General features: G+C 36.9%; 1 protein-coding gene and 1 non-coding gene across 2 annotated transcripts in view; both read left to right on the top strand.

The window, feature by feature from the left end:
* Nucleotides 1–17877, top strand: part of SPOPL (speckle type BTB/POZ protein like) — a 63754-nt gene that overhangs the window by 20990 nt on the left and 24887 nt on the right. The window lies entirely within an intron of this gene.
* LOC135277054 (U6 spliceosomal RNA) lies at nucleotides 11010–11116 on the top strand. The gene has a single exon (XR_010344665.1). It is a non-coding gene; the product is annotated as a U6 spliceosomal RNA (small nuclear RNA).

Raw genomic sequence — 17877 nt, 5'->3', positions numbered from 1 at the left:
TGCCTTTCCTACAGTCCACCAGAGTCTTAACTCAAAAGTCCACAGTCCAAAGTCTCATCTGAGACAATTCCCTTCTGCCTCTGAGCCTGTAAAATCAAAAGCACATTAGTCACCTCCTAGATACAATGGGGATACAAGTATCGGGTAAATATAGCTGTTCTAAATGGGAGAAATTGGCTAAAACAAAGGGGCTATAGGCCCCCATGCAAATCTAAAATCCAGCAGGGCAGTCAAATCTTAAAGCTTCAAAATGATCTCCTTCGATTCCATGTCTTGCATCTGGGCCACGCTGATAGGTAGGTTCCTATGGTCTCAAGCAGCTCCTCCCTTGTGGCTTTGCAGGGTACAGCCTCCCTCCCGACTGCTTTCATAGGCTGGTATTGAGTGTCTGCGGCTTTTCCAGGCACACAGTACAAGCCGTCAGTGGATCTACCATTCTGGGGTCTGGAGGATGGTGGCCCTCTTCTCATAGCTCCACTAGGAGATGCCCCAGTAGGATTCCGTGGGGGGGTGCTCTGACCCCACATTTCCCTTCCACACTACCCTAGCAGAGGTTCTTCATGAGAGCCCTGCCCTGCAGCAAACTTTTTTTGCCTGGCATTCAAGCATTTCTATACATCTGAAATCTAGGCAGAGGTTCCCAAACCAATTCTTGACTTCTGTGCACCTGCAGGCTCAACACCATGGGGAAGCTGTCAAGACTTGAGGCTTCCACCCTCTGAAGCAAAAGCCCAAACTGTACCTTGACGCCCTTTAGTCACAGCTGGAGCAGCTGGGATGCAGTGCACCAAGTCCCTAGACTGCACACAGCAGAGGGACCCTAGGCCCAGCCCATGAAACCATTTTTTCGTTCTAAACCTCCAGACCCACGATAGGAGGGCCTGCCACAAAGGTCTCTGACATGCCCTGGAGACATTTTCCCCATTGTTTTGGAATTCACATTTGACTCCTCATTACTTATGCAAATTTCTGCAGCTGGTTTGAACTTCTCTTCAGAAAATGGGATTTTCTTTTCTATAACATCATTAGGCTGCAAATTTTCCAAACATTTATGCTATTTCTCATATGAAACTGAATGCCTTTAACATCACCCAGGTCACCTCTTGAATGCTTTGCTGCATAGAAATTTCTTTTGCCAGATACCTAAATCATCTCTCTCAACTTCAAAGTTCCACAAATCTCTAGGGCAGGGACAAAATGCCACCAGTCTCTTTGCTAAAACATAACAAGAGCCACCTTTGTTCTATTCCTAACAAATTTCTCATCTCCCTCTGAGACCACCTCAGTCTGGATTTCATTGTCCATATCATTATTAGCATTTTGGTTAAGCCATTCAACAAGTCTCCAAAGTTCCAAACTTTCCCATATTTTCCTGTCTTCTTCTTAGCCCTCCAGACTGTTCCAGTCTCTGCCTGTTACCCAGTTCCAAAGTTGCTTCTACATTTTTTGGTTATCTTTTCAGCATCACCCCACTCTACTGGTACCAATTTACTATACTAGTCCATTTTCACACTGCTGATAAAGACATACCTGAGACTGGGCAATTTACAAAAGAAAGGTTTAATTGGACTTAGAGTTCCACGTGGCTGGGGAAGCCTCACGGTCATGGCAGAAGGTGAAACGCATGATTCATATGGTGGCATACAAGAGAAGAGAGCTTGTGCAGGGAAATTCGTGTTTTTAAAACCATCAGCTCTCATGAGAACAGCATGGGAAAAACCCCCCCTCATGACTCAATCATCTCCCACCATGTTCCTGCCATAACACACAGGAATTTTGGGAGCTACGAGATGAGATTTGGGTGGAGACACAGAGCCAAATCGTATCAGGGTGGTAGAAATGTTTCACGTGAGCTGACTATGACAGTCAGTAACTGATTACAGTTTTCCAGATAATTGACATACTGTATTATATACTGCTTTTTTTCCTACTTTATAGTGCTTTTCTAAAAATATAAGTTGTGGCAGGGCATAGTGGCTCACGCCTGTAATCCCAGCACTTTGTGAGGCAGGATGATTGCTCAGGGCCAGGACTTTGAAACCAGCCTGAGTAACAGCAAGACCTGCATCAGTACAAACATTTTTAAAAAAGCAATTAGCAAAACATGGTGGCACATACCCATAGTCCCAGCTACTCAGGAGGCTGAGGCAGGAGGATCGCTTGAGCCTGGGAGGTTGAGGCTGCGGTGAGCCTTGATTGTGTCACTGCACTCCAGCCTAAGTTAAAATGAGAACCTGTCTGAAAAAAAAAAGTTGTATCAATTTTTGCATTACGTAAGAGTGTAAAGAGAATAGGAAATCACCCATTCTCAGCTTCATTCCCAGTTTTATTGTGCTTGCTTTCACTTTTGTTTGTGAAATGTTTATATAATGTTTCTGTAATGTTATATAAGTTCTTTATTAGCTCTAGATAGTACCATGTTTCTGAATCATAGCCTTGTTCCTTTCCTTCTCCTTCGATCTCCCAATTTTAATTAGTTGTTAATTTTGCATCATCAAGGTATTTGCATTTTGTTCTGACTATAACTTTTTTTGCTTTTTTAGTCAATTCTAATGATTTTTAATCTAGAAATAGGTGATTATATGTATACTTACTATAGAACAAAGTGGAATGGCCCAACACAAGGTAATCCTATGTACATGAAAATTTTCCAAGTGGAAAATTCTAGTAGATTCTCATTTGATAGTTAATTGTTTCTTACTCCTCCTCTGAGGTTATTCAGCTCTGTTGTATCTTTACTTCTATGTTTTCTTTTTCATTTGGTTAGAGCTCTGGTCTTTAAAATGAAACATTCATATGAAAGGAGGCGCACAAAATAATTTGGGGAAATATCAGAATTTATTAGAAACTAAATTATGTGTTAATTTCTATCTGTAATTTTTACATATTAATATAGTAGTGTATATATTTTATAACATCATACTGGAGTATATTCAGATTTTTGTTTTACTCATAATGGTGTGCCATACAAAAAAATTTAGACATTAATTGGATTCCAAATACATTTTCAATATGGGGTGTGAAATTTTTAAGTATGTGTTGCCTGAAACTATCCTTTATTTAGTCTTCATTCTTGAATAAATTTGAGTATGGAATTTTTTTTTTTTTGAGACGGAGTCTAGCTCTGTCACCCAGGCTGGAGTGCAGTGGTGCAATCTTGGTTCACTGCAACCTGAGCCTCCTGGATTCAAGCAATTCTTGTGTCTCAGCCTCCCAAGTAGCTGGGACTACAGCACCTGCCACCACACCAAAAATTAGTACATAAATACTGATTTTTGTATTTTTAGTAGAGACAGCATTTCACCATGTTGGCCAGGCTGATTTTGAACTCCTAAACTTAAGTGATCGGCCTGCCTTGATTTCCCAAAGTGCAGGGATTACAGGCGACAGCCACTGAGCCCCGCCTGAGTATGGTATTCTAAGTTCAACTTTTTTTTCTTAATAGCATTTATCACTTGCCTTAATACAGCATTCAGAGTTTAGTCTGACTTGTTCTTTTGTAGATAACGTAGAAGTTTTTATGATTTTCTGTTTTAAATGGAATTTTGAGGTTTAATCCGGATGTGTGTAGGTATAGATCTTTTTTCAGTAATCATTTTTGGCAGTTTGTGAGGCCTGTCTATGAACTTGTGTCTCCCTTCAGATTATGGAAATAATCTTGTTTTTTCTCTGTATGTATCTCTGTTGTTGCTAGTCTTGCCTTCTCTAAGAGTACCTGTTAGATCAGTATTGGACCTCTTTAATCTGACTTGCAGGTCTCTGATTTCTCGTATTTCCTATATTTATGTTTTTAGTCTGTCTCCTCAAAAGTCGTCTTTGTCTTTTATTTTCTACTCATGCTTCAGTTATGATCATATTATTATCTTGCACATTGAACTTATTTTGTCATTTACTTTTAATCAAGAAGTCTTTTTTGTTTCTGACCACTTTTTCAAAGCAGGTCATTCTTATTTTATTCAATTGTACTTTATGAAACATTTTTTTAAAGTATACCATTCTGTCCCCTGAACTGTCTCTATTTCTATGACAGTCCTTTGTTAATTTTTTCTTCCCATTTTGGACCTTCTCTTTTACATGTTAGTTTTCTCTAAATGTCTATTGTCCTTGGCTTTCCGTTCATATGTTACGATGAGAGACTGTGTTGCTAAGAAATGGTATCTGGCTGTCATGGTCTTCAGTGCAGTTGTGTAGATGTGTTTCCCTAGCATCCTCTTCCTTGAATGGGAAGGTCATGGACACATTCAGTGTAAGTGGGCAAGGTGTCTCAACATGATGACTTCTCTGACATTGCATGCGTTAAGTTGGGAACCGCCACACGTGTCAAAGTAGGAGGGCTTTATTTTGTGTGGGAGAGTGCTCTTAATACTATTTAATTTCTGTCAAAAGTTGTCTTTTCTCCTTCTTTTTCTTCCCATCTCATTCCTAATGTCTGCTGTGATATTCAGTTAGTCCAACCTGCATCCTGTTTGTCTCCCAGGAATTGGCACTCTCACAACAAACATACCCAGACAGCTGGCCCTCTTCCTTTAGAGGGCAATTGTTGGGCTTTGGCATGATGGTAGAAGCTATAACTGCCACCCTTGGGAAAGGGTAGAGCCCCAGCTGTCTCGTCTAGCCTAAATACTGTTTCAAAAATAATTACCCTGAGACTTGCCACTTGGCGATTTCCTGCTCTTTGTATTTGATGAAAGTTTAATTTTTCTTTAGGCCTCCTTGAACAACCATGGATACTTACAGTACCCTGGATTATGATTTATTTCCCTTTATGTCGCTGCTAATTTATTGACATCCATCTGCTTTGAATTTTTGACAATGTCTGATCTACCAGTATCACACCCTTTCTTATTTTCTAGCCTTGTTATCACTTTATTTTTTTGTAAAAATTTGTTGTCATCTCATTGGATGTGTTGGGAAGTAAAAGAGATTGATAAATGTGTTCATTTCATTGCCTTGAACCATATTCATTTTTCTCAATGTTCCATCATGGATGCAATATATGACTCAGGTATCTAGAAATCAGAAAATTGATAGAAAACGATATACTTGTGTCACATATGAATTGACAAGACAGTATGACTCCCTTTTGCTCTGGGTTTTTTAAACCAAGCATTGTCTGTTACTTAAATGCTGGAAAGGACATGTCTTAAAGAAGTCAATGTAAGCTTGGACTCAAATCCAGTCAAGTGCTGCCAAATTTTAGTGCTGGCACTTTGGGTAGGTTACTTTGCTTTTTTGCAACTTAGTTTACTCATCTACAATATTGGCAGAGACAGTTATTATCTTCCTCTTAGAGTTAATTTAAGAATCAATTAGATAAATACTTAAGCCTGGCATATTGAAAACCTTTAGAAAAAAAAATTTGTTCTCATTTTTTTTTAAATTGCCTCTCTTCAGGAAAATGTTATTTATACATTTTAGATAGCCCCTTCCTTACAGGATAGATAAGTTTAACAAAGTTGGCTATGAAGCAAATTATTATAAACAAATTACAAAGTAGTTCTCTTTGTGATATTTGCAGAGAAAAATTATGAGTTGAAAACTCTTGGTGAAGAAGTTTGTTAGTGACTTGCTGGAATGAGTAGCAAGTATACTTGCAGAGAGAGCAGTTAGCTACTAGAAATGTTTGTCCCTCTTAGGAAGCACCTGCTGGAGTAGTAGAGGTCTTTGCAATTGAGCTCATAGGAAGCCAGTAATACCCCATCTCATTGTATCATTTTTCTGTGTGTACTTCTATAAAGCTATAAAGAATATGATGTTTATCTTTACGGCTCTTTTAAATATGTTTTTGAACTTACCCCCTTTCCATTGTTACCTTTGTCATAAATGAACTGTGTGTGTAGGTGTGTGTGTGCGCCTGTGCCTCAGTGTGTGTGTGTGTGTGTATGTGTGTTTCTGAACTCTTGTTTTTCATTAGTCAGCTTCTCTATTTTTACACCAGTACCACTCCGTCTTAACTACAGCTGCTATATTTTAGGTTTATGTTTTCTACTTCTACATTCTTCAGCTTTGCTGTTCTTCATGATTGCTTTGGTATTCTTGACCCATTTGTATTTCCATGTAAGTTTTAGAATCAACTTATCAGTTTCCACCAAAAGCAGCACTGAGATTTTTATTGTTATTACATTGAGTTTATATGTCACTCTGAAAATAATACACTTTTTTTTTTTAACTTTTAAGTTCAGGGTACATGTGTAGGTTTGTTATGCAGGTAAACTCCCGTCATGAGGGTTTATTGTACAGATTACTTCGTTACCCAGGTATTAAACCTAGTACCCATTAGTTATTTTTCCTAATCCTCTCGCTCCTCCCACCCTCTAACCTCTAGTAGACCCCAATGTATGTTGTTCCCCGCTGTGTGTCCATATGTTCCATCTTTTAGCTCCCACTTGTAACTGAGAACCTGCGGTATTTGGTTTTCTGTTCCTGCGTTTGTTTGCTAAGGATAATGGCCTCCAGCTCCATCCATGGTCCTGCAAAGGATATGATCTCATTCTTTTATGTGGCTGCGTAGTATTCTGTGTTGTATATGTACCACATTTTTTTAGTCCAGTCTACAACTGAAGGCATTTGGGTTGATTCTGTGTCTTTATTGTGAATAGTGGTGCAGTGAACATATGTATACGTGTGTCTTTATGATAGAATGATATATATTCTTTTGGCTATATATCCAGTAATGGGATTGCTGTGTCGAATGGTAGTTCTCTTTTTAGATCTTTGAGGAATCACCACACTGTTTTCCACAGTGGTTGAAGTCAGTCTGAGGATATTAAAATTGATATCTTTACAATAATGAATTTTCCAATTCATGAACACCATATATCCCTTCATTAATTTAGCTTATCTGTACTTTCTCTTAAAATCGTTTTGTAGTTTTTAGTATAAAGATTTAATCCTTCATTAGATTTATTTGTAGGAAGTAGACTTTTAAATTATACTTTGATATCTTTTAAAATTTTTGTTTACTGATTATTGCTAACATAAAAATACAATGGATTTTTATATGCTGACTGCGTATACAGCAACCTTGACAAACTTCATTAATGGTTATTCCTGGTTAGTTTGTCTTACTCAATCATGTTATCTGTGAATGGTGACTATTTTCTTTATTCTTTTCCAATTCTTATGCTTTTCATTTATTTATTTTTGCCTTAAGGTAAAATTGGACCTTCAGTACATGTTAAATGGAAGTAATAATAGTGACCTTCTTGTCTCATTCCCATTTCTCAGGGAAATCTTACTCTGTGTGTGTATGTGTGTGTGTGTGTGTGTGTGTGTGTTAAGGCACTAAGAATTTATTCCCAGTTCGTAGCATTTTCATCCTGAATGGGTATTGAATTTTATCAAATACTTTTTTTGCAACTATCAGAGTGACCTTTTTCCTCTTTTTTCTGTTAATGGGATAAATTACATTAATAAATTCTGATTCTAAAGTCTAACAATTGGAGTATTTTGGCTGTTTGCATATAAATGTAATTATAAATAATGTACAATCTTTTCTTTTTTCTCTTTTTTAAAATCTGTTACATTTTTAGTTATGCTGTCCTTTCTCGTAGTGGTTACTCTAGAGATTACAGTATACTTCATGGAGTTACTTTAGCTACTACCAATCATTATTTTTACCTCACTTCCCCAAGGATGCTAAAACCTTAGAACATCTTTTTCCATGAAGAACACTTTTTACTCCATTTGTCTCTCATGCTTTTTACATTACTGTCGTCATGCATTTTAATTCTACTTATATTTAAGCCCCAAGAAATTACAATTATTTTGTCAGCCAGTTTTGGAAAATTCGTATTTATCACTTCAAATATTGCTTCTTTCTTTTTCTTCTGTGACTCCACTAAATAGGTGTTAGACTCTTGCACTGTGTCTCACATCTGCCTTAGGCTCTTTGTAATATCTATTATTTTTTTCCCTGCTTTAGTGAAAATACCTTTCATTGATCTTTTAAAAAGTTTTCTAGGCTTATCTTTATCTGTTTAGTCTGTTCAACTTACATTAAGTAGTTAATTTCAGTTGTTTTCCAGTTCTAGAATTTCCATTTGATTATTTTTAAATTATTGGTAAAACTCTGTTGCCTGTTTTTTTTTTCCTCCTAGTTTTTATTCATAACCTTCTGTTTTTTGGCAGCCTGGTAGTTTTTGATTGAATAACAGTCATTGTAAAAACTGTGAAGGCTCCAGATGATAATCTTCTTTTAGACAGGATTTATTCTTTCTTTTCTTAGACATGTTAGTGTGGGAGCTGATAACTTTTATCCAGTCAGGGACCAAAGTGAATCAAAACTGTTTTAAGGATGTTTGTACACTTGATTTGTCTTCATACAGTCTAGCTTTCGAGGCCTTTCAATTTAGAGTCTTAAATTCTTGGGTCTCTCTTTGGCAAATCCTGAACTCGAATCCTTGTCTCGTTTGCAGTACAAGATGTCTGAAAAGGTTGCTTCTTGGCTTTCTGCTGCATTCAAAGTCAGCATTTGGCAGAAGTCTTAAAGAGCACCTCACTCTAGGATCTTAGCCCCTCAGGTATCCTGTTTTATCTCCAGCCCCATGAGGCCAACAGAATCTTTGCTGATAGTTTTACCCCATGGCAGTGATTCTGTGTGGGTAAAGTATGATTCTTGCTCTTGCGTTATGGTTAGAAGCCACACATATTCTTGGGGAGAAAGTGGCTGTAGTCTGTCAGCCCAATTTATTTTTTATTTTTCTTTGCTTTATTTTTGTTTTTTACTTCCGTCATGACTTGCAATGTCAGCCTACCTTTAGATTGTTCTCCCTTCTCTGGAATCTTGTGACCTTTCGTCTTGATTGTTTGTGCAGCTCTAGATATCTTTAAACATATTTATTTTTATTCAAGTTTTTCTACTTCTCAGCAGAATTTAGTTTATCTGCCAGTTATTCCATTATCCCTATAAGCAGAACATCCCATGATAGCCTGTAAGTACTTTTTATATGTTAGTTGTTTTGATCACTACCAGCCTTATCTAGCCTGCCCATCTTTACCATCAGTTGTCACCAGTAAAGTTTTATTTGCTTTGTCTATTCCAGTACTCACTTTATGCTAAGAAGGTGTATATGTATGAAATTTCATATTATCCACTCAGCAACCATAGGGTAATGAGGTGCTATAATAATTTAAAAACAAAGGAAAGGTCCAGTATCTATACTATCACAGAATTAATGGCAAAGCACTGATTCACATTGGTCTCTGCATATAACCCTTGCTGTTAAAGTCTGTGCTGTTGTTTGTGCGTGGTCGTCCTGTGATCTTGTTTGCTTCCTATAGAATACAGCTCAGGGAATATCTTCAGGACATTCTTTCTATCCTGAAAGTGCTTCATTATCATTCTGTACAGTCGTCTCTCATATTGTCATATTCAAAATATCTCAGTGTCTGTATCCTCTACTGTGTTAAAGTTTTTGCCAAGAGTAGGGAATGTGTTTTATTTATATTTGTACCCCAGGGTTCATTAGAGTGCATGGTATATCTAAGTATGTAATAAACGTGCTTAGATATGTGTATTTCCCCCTTTAGAAAATACTTAGCAAAACTGTTGAAAATTATATGTTAAGTTACATATTAATTCTTTTTCATCGTATATGTAAAATTGTTTTGACCTCAGGCAGTATTTTGTTATAACATCCTGAAGCAGTTCAGAGAACTTTTAGCATAAATATGGACAATTGTAAAATAATTTATCATTTGTTAATTGTAGAATTAATAAACAAAAATATTTGTATAATTAAATCACAATTAATTAAGCTATCTCCTAGAAGATGAGCTGATTGCAGATTACAATTAAAGAGATTGCTCATAAACATGTCTCATTTTATAACTGGATAAAATTTTGATAATACTCTTTAGAAAGCATGAGTTTTTTTAACCCTACTTTGCTGGGTAATTTATATGTTTTATTGATCTAGAAGCTTGATAGCTAACACACTAGATATACATACTGCACAATTGAAGAGATTTGTTAAAGAAACTTAGTAGTTTTTCCTTTGAGTAATTAAAAATAACGATTAGAACTTTATTCTCTAATAGTGGCTAATTTGGACTCAGTAGTTATTGGAGACATTTGATAGAGTTGACCCTCTGTATCTATGGATTCCACATCTGAGGATTCAGCCAACTGTGGATCAAAAGTATTTGGGAAAAAAAAATTAACAACACAACAATTAAAAAAATACAAGTAAAACAGCACAGTATAGCAACTATTTACATAGCATTTACATTGTATTAGGTGTTATGTAATCTAGAGATGATTTAAAGATACCAGAGGATATGTGTACATCATATGCAAATAGGCCATTTTATATAAGGGACTTTGAACATCTGTGAATTTTGGTATCCATGGGAGTCCTGTAATCAATCTCCCATGGAAACCAAGGGGCAACTTTGTTTTCTTTTTATTTTACTTTTTAATCATGAAATAAATGTGTATATATGTGAATATGGACATGTATGTGCAGGTACTTTTTAAAAATGAGGCAAAGTTCATATAACATAGAATGTATCATTTTTACTTTTTAAAAAATTACAGTTCAGTAATGGCTTAGTACATCAACACTGTTGTGCAACTGGCACCTCTCTCTAGTTCCAGAACACTTTTATCAGTCCCAGAGGAAACTCCGTAACCAATTACTTGCTATTTCCCCCTCCCTACAGACCCTAGCAACTGCTAATCTGCTTTTTGTATGGATGGATCTGCCCATTATTTAATATAAGTGAAGTGATACAACGTGGCCTTTTGTGTCTGCCTTCTTTCACTTAGCATATTATTTTCAAGGTTCATTCCTGTGTAGCATGCATTGATACTTTATTTCTTTTTGTGACTACATATTATTTCATTGTGTGACCAGGCTTAATGGCTCACACCTGTGTGTCACTTGGGAGACTAAGGCGGGAGGATTGCTTGAGCCCAGGAGGTCAAGGCAGCAATGAACTGTGATTGCGTCACTGTATTTCAGCCTGAGTGGCAGAGCAAGGCCCTGTTTAAAAAAGGAAATTTCGTGCTTGCTTCAGCAGCACACACACTAAAATTGGAATGATATAGAGAAGATTAGCATGGCCCCTGCACAGAGATGAAACGCAAATTCGTGAAGCATTCCTTATTATTATTCTGTATCAAATAAAGTCCAGTTGGATTCCCAAAAAAAGGAAATTTCACTGGGCACGGTGGCTCATGCCTGTAATCCCAACACTGTGGGAAGCCGAGGCGGGCAGATCACTTAAGGTCAGGAGTTCAAGACCAGCCTGGCCAACATGGTAAAACCTTGTCTCTACTAAAAATACAAAAGTTAGTCGGGCATGGTGGCATGTGCCTGTAATCCCAGCTACTCAGGAGGCTAAGGCAGGATAATCGCATGAACCCAGGAGGTAGAGGTTGCAGTGAGCCAAGATCACACCTTGGCACTCCAGCCTAGGTGACAGAGTGAGACTCCACCTCAAAAAAAAAAAAAAAAAAAAAAAAGGAAAATTAATTGTGCACATGTACCACATTTTCAAAATTCCTTTATTCCTTGTTGGACATTTGTATTGTCCATCAGTGGATGGATTATTAGCTAGTAACCTTTGGCTATTGTGAATAAAGCTGCAATGAACATTTGTGTCTCAGTCATTTGAACATTTGTTTCGAATTCTTTTGGATACATGCCTAGGGGTAGAATTCCTGGAACATATGGTAATTCTATCTTTAATTTTTTTTTTTTTTGAGACAGAGTTTCACTCTTGTTACCCAGGCTGGAGTGCAACAGCACGATCTCGGCTCATCGCAACCTCCGCCTCCTGGGTTCAGGCAATTCTCTGCCTCAGCCTCCTGAGTAGCTGGAATTACAGGCACACGCCACCATGCCCAGCTAATTTTTTGTGTTTTTAGTAGAGACAGAGTTTCACCATGTTGACCAGGATGGTCTCGATCTCTTGACCTCGTGATCCATCCGCCTCAGCCTCCCAAAGTGCTGGGATTACAGGCGTGATGTTTAATTTTTTGAGGTACCCTTAAACTGTTTTTACAGCAGTTGAACCATTATACATCTCCACCAACAATGACCAGGGATTCCAGTTTCTCTAAATCCTCGTAAGTGCTTGTAATTCCTTCCTCCTTTTTTTTTTTTTTTTAAAATTATAGCCATTCTGGTGGCTTTTTTTTGTTTTGTTTTTTTCAATATTTTTACTGTGATCCATGTGTTTGTGGATTTCTATGCATTTAACCTAGTTGGAGTTCATTGAACTCCTTAAATGTATATGTTATTGCTTTTCAATAAACTTGGGAAGTTTTCAGCCATTATTTATTTAGCTATTTTTTTCTACTTCTTTTGTCTTTCCTCGCTTTCTGGTACTCCTGTTATGTATATGTCAGTGTGCTTAAAATAATGTCCTACAGTTCTCTGAAGCTGTTCATTTTTCTTTATATTTTTCTATCTGGATTATATAGTCTCTATTGATTTGTCTGTAAGTTCACTAATTCTTCTATTAGTGCATATCGACTATTGACCTCCTCTAGTGAATTTTCGTTTCGGTTATATTGTTCAGCTCCAGAATTTTTTTTTTTTAGCTCCAGAAATTTTATTTGGTTCTTAATTTAAAAAATAAATTTTACCTTTTTGTTGATATTATTTTTTTTCTTTCTGACATTGTCATCATACCTTCCTCTACCTTAATTCCTTTAGTTTTTGAACATACTTATTAATGGCTATTTTGAAGGCTTTGTCTGTTAGGTCCAACATGTAAGTGTTGTTTCTCTTATCTGCTTTTTTCCCCCAGTATATGGATCATACTTTCTGTTTTTTCATGCCTTGTAATTTTCTATTAAAATCTGGAAGTTTTATGTAGTATATTGAGAAATTCTTGGAGCTGGTTTCTTCCTTCCAATGCAAACTGTTGCTTCTTGCTTATTTTGTTTATGGACTGTTTTAGTGGAGTCTATTTAGTGCCCACCCACAGCCTGCCTCAACTTGTCTCCCCCCCTCCAGACACACACACACACACACACATAGTGTGGAGCCTCTAATGTTGCACCTTAGAGGAAGCCGCCTTGGGTATTTCCACAGTTACCCTAGGTGACAGTGGTTGGGCAGGGCTCTCTTTTTGCCTACTCACACATACATCTGTTAAAGTCCGTTAATCTAGTGCTAATTATGCTTTTGTTTTCAACAGTGCCCTGGGGCATATGTTGTTCTACAGCCTAATCAAATTTGTTCTACAGACTAATCAAACTTGGTTTCCTTTGAAGAAATAGTTCCCTAAGTCAGTGCTTGAATTTTCTTCTGACCCCAGGTGGGCTCCTCCCAGCTGTCTCCTTTCCTGGTTTTCTGTAGAAAACCAACTGTCCTGTAGTTTAGCCTTTATATCCATTGATTCCTCCAATCTCTTCCCATTTGCCTCTCACAGCTTCTACTATTTTTCAGATCATGCTTGCCTGTTTCTTTACAAATGAACTTGGTTTCTCTGGAAAGAGATTAAAAGCATTCTGCTTTATGGTTCACTTCTCTCCACAGGAAAAAAATCTCCAAGCCCAGGCTCTGGAGTAAGGAGTAAGGGAAAATGGTGCATTTCTTACCCGGTAATGTCTCTACTGTAGGAGCTGAGCTGGAGGGAGGCAGTAACCTCAATTCTACTTATCTTCAAACTCCCAGTGTGGAACCCACAGCTTACGAGCCAAGACAACAGTGATTGGTACTCCCAACAGCATCATGCCCAAAGTAGAGCCTCCACCCTTCCAGCAGGGACTTTCCTTTTGGCTAAATTCACTTGGAATATCAGCATTAGGTAACTAGAGGCAGGATTAGAAATGTTGACCCCATTCCTGTGCCAGGAAGACTTTGACTGGACCTGTTGGAAGAGGGAACCCACTGCTTGTGGCTACACCAGTCTAGAATGGAGTTTCTGACTCCTTGAGTTGGAACAGAGCAGGTCCTGATTCAGAGACCACAGACTCTCACATTTCTTACAGTCTCTACTAAATTTTCTTGAATAAATGTTTCTTCATTTGTTCTGTGCTTCCAGCACCGTTTTTGTATTTTTCACTAAGTTTGCTGGGGACTGTGTCCATGGAGCTCTTCAAGTTGTCATGATGAAAGTTTTTTTCATTAGTGGTTCAGTCTCTACTGGTTATGGAACTGTTCACATTTTCTGTTTCTTCTTGAGTCAGTTTTGGTAGTTCCACATTTGTGAACATTTAAATGTTTTCTTCTGTTTCTGATTTATAGTTTCATTCCACTGCAATCAGAGAAAGTACTTTGTGTAATTTTAAATATATTGAAACTTGTTTTGTGGCCTAGATAGCATATGGTCTATCCTTGAGAATGTTCCCTATGCACTTGAAAAGAAGGTGTGTTCTACTGTTGATGGGTGAAATGGCTGTTAGGTCTAGTTGTTTTATACTGCTGTATAAGTCTTCTGTCTCTTTCTTGATCTTCCTGGTTCTTCTATGCATTATTGAATGTTGGGTATAGCTGTCTCCAACTAGTATTGTAGAATTGTTTTTTCTCTCTTCAATTCTGTTAGTTTTTGCTTGATATAGTTTGGGGCTCTATTATTTGCTGTATATGTATTTGTAGTTTTCATACCTTCTGGATGAATTGACCCTTTTGTCAATATATAATATCCTTTATCTCTCCTAACAATTTTTCACTTAAAGTCTGTTTTGTCTTATGGTAGCATAGCTACCCAGCTCTCTTCTGCATGGAATATCTTTCTTCATCCTTTTACTTTTTCTTTTTCCCACCACCTGTCAGTAGGAACATCCTTTTACTTTCAACCTTTTTTTGATTTTCATAAGAACCCTTAAAAATACTCTTCCAGTCTTTGCAGATTGGCTGTTTATTGGATCACTTCTTCAGTGTTTAGCCAGTCCATTTACAACTCTGCCTTAGTTCTTCACTTCCTGTTGGCTCAGCGCTGTCAGCCAGCTTAGGACCCTCTTAACTCTTTTCAAGCATGTGTTTGCCTCTGGGCATACCCTTGGCTTTCTAGATTTCCTGGTGTATGTGGGAGCTTTTCAAAGCTTTTATTCCCCAGCTTCTTCCTTCCCATGCTTTTTTGCCTGGCTGTTGCTTGTGCCAACTCTCCTTGCTCTAGGTGGCTGTAACTAATATATTTGCCTCTTAATGCTTTTGGTAAATGCCAGATCCCAGGATGCTATCCCCTACCTTGGGAAAGCTCCAAGGCAGGTGAAACTGGCCCCTAATTCAGTCATTCAGGGAATTGCCAGACTGGTCAGAGTACATAATGGCAATATTTTTCAGAATAAGGTCCATATTGCTCCCTTTGGTACCAGCACCCTATACCAGGAATAAGATCAGATGACTTTATACCAGCATCCTATATCAGGAATGAGGGCTGATGACTTGAGCAGACCACCAAACTCGGGGAGGGGGCCATAGTAAGCAGGTGTATTAAAATGCCACAGCCCTTTCTCACTGAAATTCAGTAGCTTCTTTCTTCATCAAGCATTCCTTTACCTGTTAAGTTTTTTATGCAGTTCCAGAGTTTCAAACAAGTTGTTTCTGATTGTTTCACCAGCTATTAATTGCTTTCGTAGAGGGCTGGAGTTTTGGAGTTCACTACCATTTTGTGACATCAGTATGTATATACGTTATTACATATCTATGAATTTCTGCCTATATAGTTTAGGGATTCATAGATACTTTTAAAGAATGTCAAGAAATTTATTGGTATGATAATCAGCAATTCAGGAGATAGGTTGCTTCTGATAAAGAGAGGAAACATGGTGGTGGTAGGGATGCACCAGGATGGTGGGTAGATTGTTTGATGTGTGATTCTTTTTATGTTTTCTGAATATTTGAAATTTTTATATAAAGTTAGGTAGTTGTGTGTATCTATATGACATATATATAATATTGTGACACTGAAGCATTTTGTTGAAGTAGAAGGTCTTGTATATGTTTATTCCAATAACACATCTTGCTTTCCCTTTAATAAGTAGGAAATACCACACTTGAAATGCTTAAGACAAGTTCATAAAGTAGAATAAGGAAGAATCTTTTACTTATTTCTTGATGTATATCGATTGATTGTCTTGAGTTATTCTCTGGATCTTACTTTTGTTGTACCCTGTTGCAAGCTTTTTCTGTAAGAACAAGAATTGGAAGACCTGAATGTTAGTAGGTAGTTGATAGTCTACTGTTTTTATTTGTATTTTTCTTTTTATGAAGAGGAGGAAATTAATAGACTCCTGGAAATAGCACTGAAGTGGACTTTGAGAGATCTTTATCTTTGTTCTAATATTCATCTAACAGTGTAAATTTAGACAATTCTTATTTTCTGTGCTAGTTAATTTCTTTATCTTGGTCCTCATCTGTAAAATAAGAATTGGACCAGATAGGTAAGGCCTATTTCAGCTTTGTAAAATCTGGAAGGACATCATGAACTATGGAAAGAGAATTGACTTTGGAGCCAGGCAAATTTGTGTTCAACCACTTTCTAATTACTTAAAGTCTAAAGTCAGCTTTTCAAACTCTTTTCTCATCATTAAGATGGGGTATTACCACCCATCTAACAGAGTTACTGAAGAATAAACAACATATATAATATTTTGTAAAGTGCTCACGTATACAGTCTGTTCACTCAAATTCTCCATACCCCCATCTTGTAACTACATCCTTTGAAGGAGTAACAAGAGAAAACAAAAAGCAATTCTTGTAACCTTTTATGTGACTTTTTTTTTTTTTTGAGACGAAGTCTCCCTCTGTCGCCCAGGCTGGAGTGCAGTGGTGCAATCTTCTTGGTTCGTTGCAACCTCCACCTCCCAGGTTCAAACGATTCTCCTGCCTCAGCCTCCCAAGTAGCTGGGATTATAGGCACCCACCCCAATGCCTGGCTCATTTTTGTATTTTTAGTAGAGACAAGGTTTCACCATGTTTGCCAGGCTGATCTGAACTTCTGGGCTCAAGTGATCCACCCACCTCGGCCTCCCAAAGTGCTGGGATTACAGGCGTAAGCCACTGCACCTGGCTGTAGTTTGCTTTTATATATGAATTATATTTGAAGTATATATGAAGTATATACTTCAAAGATCATAACTCTTCTAGAGATATTGAAGAACTTTGTCTTTACCCTCCAGGGTTTTTAAAACTTTTTTATTTATGTATTATGTTAGTATTAAATTATAATAGTATCTTTTTATAAAAGCTTAAAGATTCAGGTTAACGTTTTCTTTGATTTACCCTCTCTTTTTACCTTCTAGCCTAGTATCTATTTCTTAAATAGTAACATACATACAAGATATTACATATTTTCTGTGGTCTATATGAGTTTAAAAATAACCATGTTTTCCAATACTTTTTTAAATAATTATTTGTATTTCTATATTAATTAAAATATAATACATTTATAAAATATAAATAAATAAAAATAAGAAAAAAACCCATCACCCAAAGATAGCCTTTTAATATTTAGATGTATTTAGCATTTTCACTGAAATGCCAAAGTGCAACTCAGTACCTCCACCTGCCAGTCTGTTTTTCTCTACGCACCAGTACCTCTATATACTATTTATATTTATAAAAGCAATGTCCTGTTAGGCATACTGTTTGATTTTTTTTTAGATATACAACATATCCTGAACACTTTTCCCTGTCATTAAGAAAATTTAATACAATCTTAATAGTTGCACATTTTCCGTGTATAAATATTACAAAAATATACTGTGCTCAAAAATTATCTTTTTCACAGTTGTAATCATTTTCCTAGGTTGTATTTATAGGATGAATCTAACAGAATTTCTTTTCATATTAATTATAAAATTGTTCTATAGCAAAGCCTTATCTCCAGTATAGTGATGTCTGCTTTCTGCAATTTGGCTGTCTGTAGACTTTGACAGTTTAAAATAATCTTTGACAATGCAATAGGTGGAAA

The sequence above is a fragment of the Aotus nancymaae genome, unplaced genomic scaffold (assembly GCF_030222135.1).
Source record: "Aotus nancymaae isolate 86718 unplaced genomic scaffold, 86718_ANA_hifiasm-v0.15.2.pri h1tg000029l, whole genome shotgun sequence".
In the NCBI taxonomy this organism is placed as follows: domain Eukaryota; kingdom Metazoa; phylum Chordata; class Mammalia; order Primates; family Aotidae; genus Aotus; species Aotus nancymaae.
The sequence above is the reverse complement of the archived record's forward strand: the minus strand, read 5'-3'. Positions and strand labels throughout refer to the sequence as shown.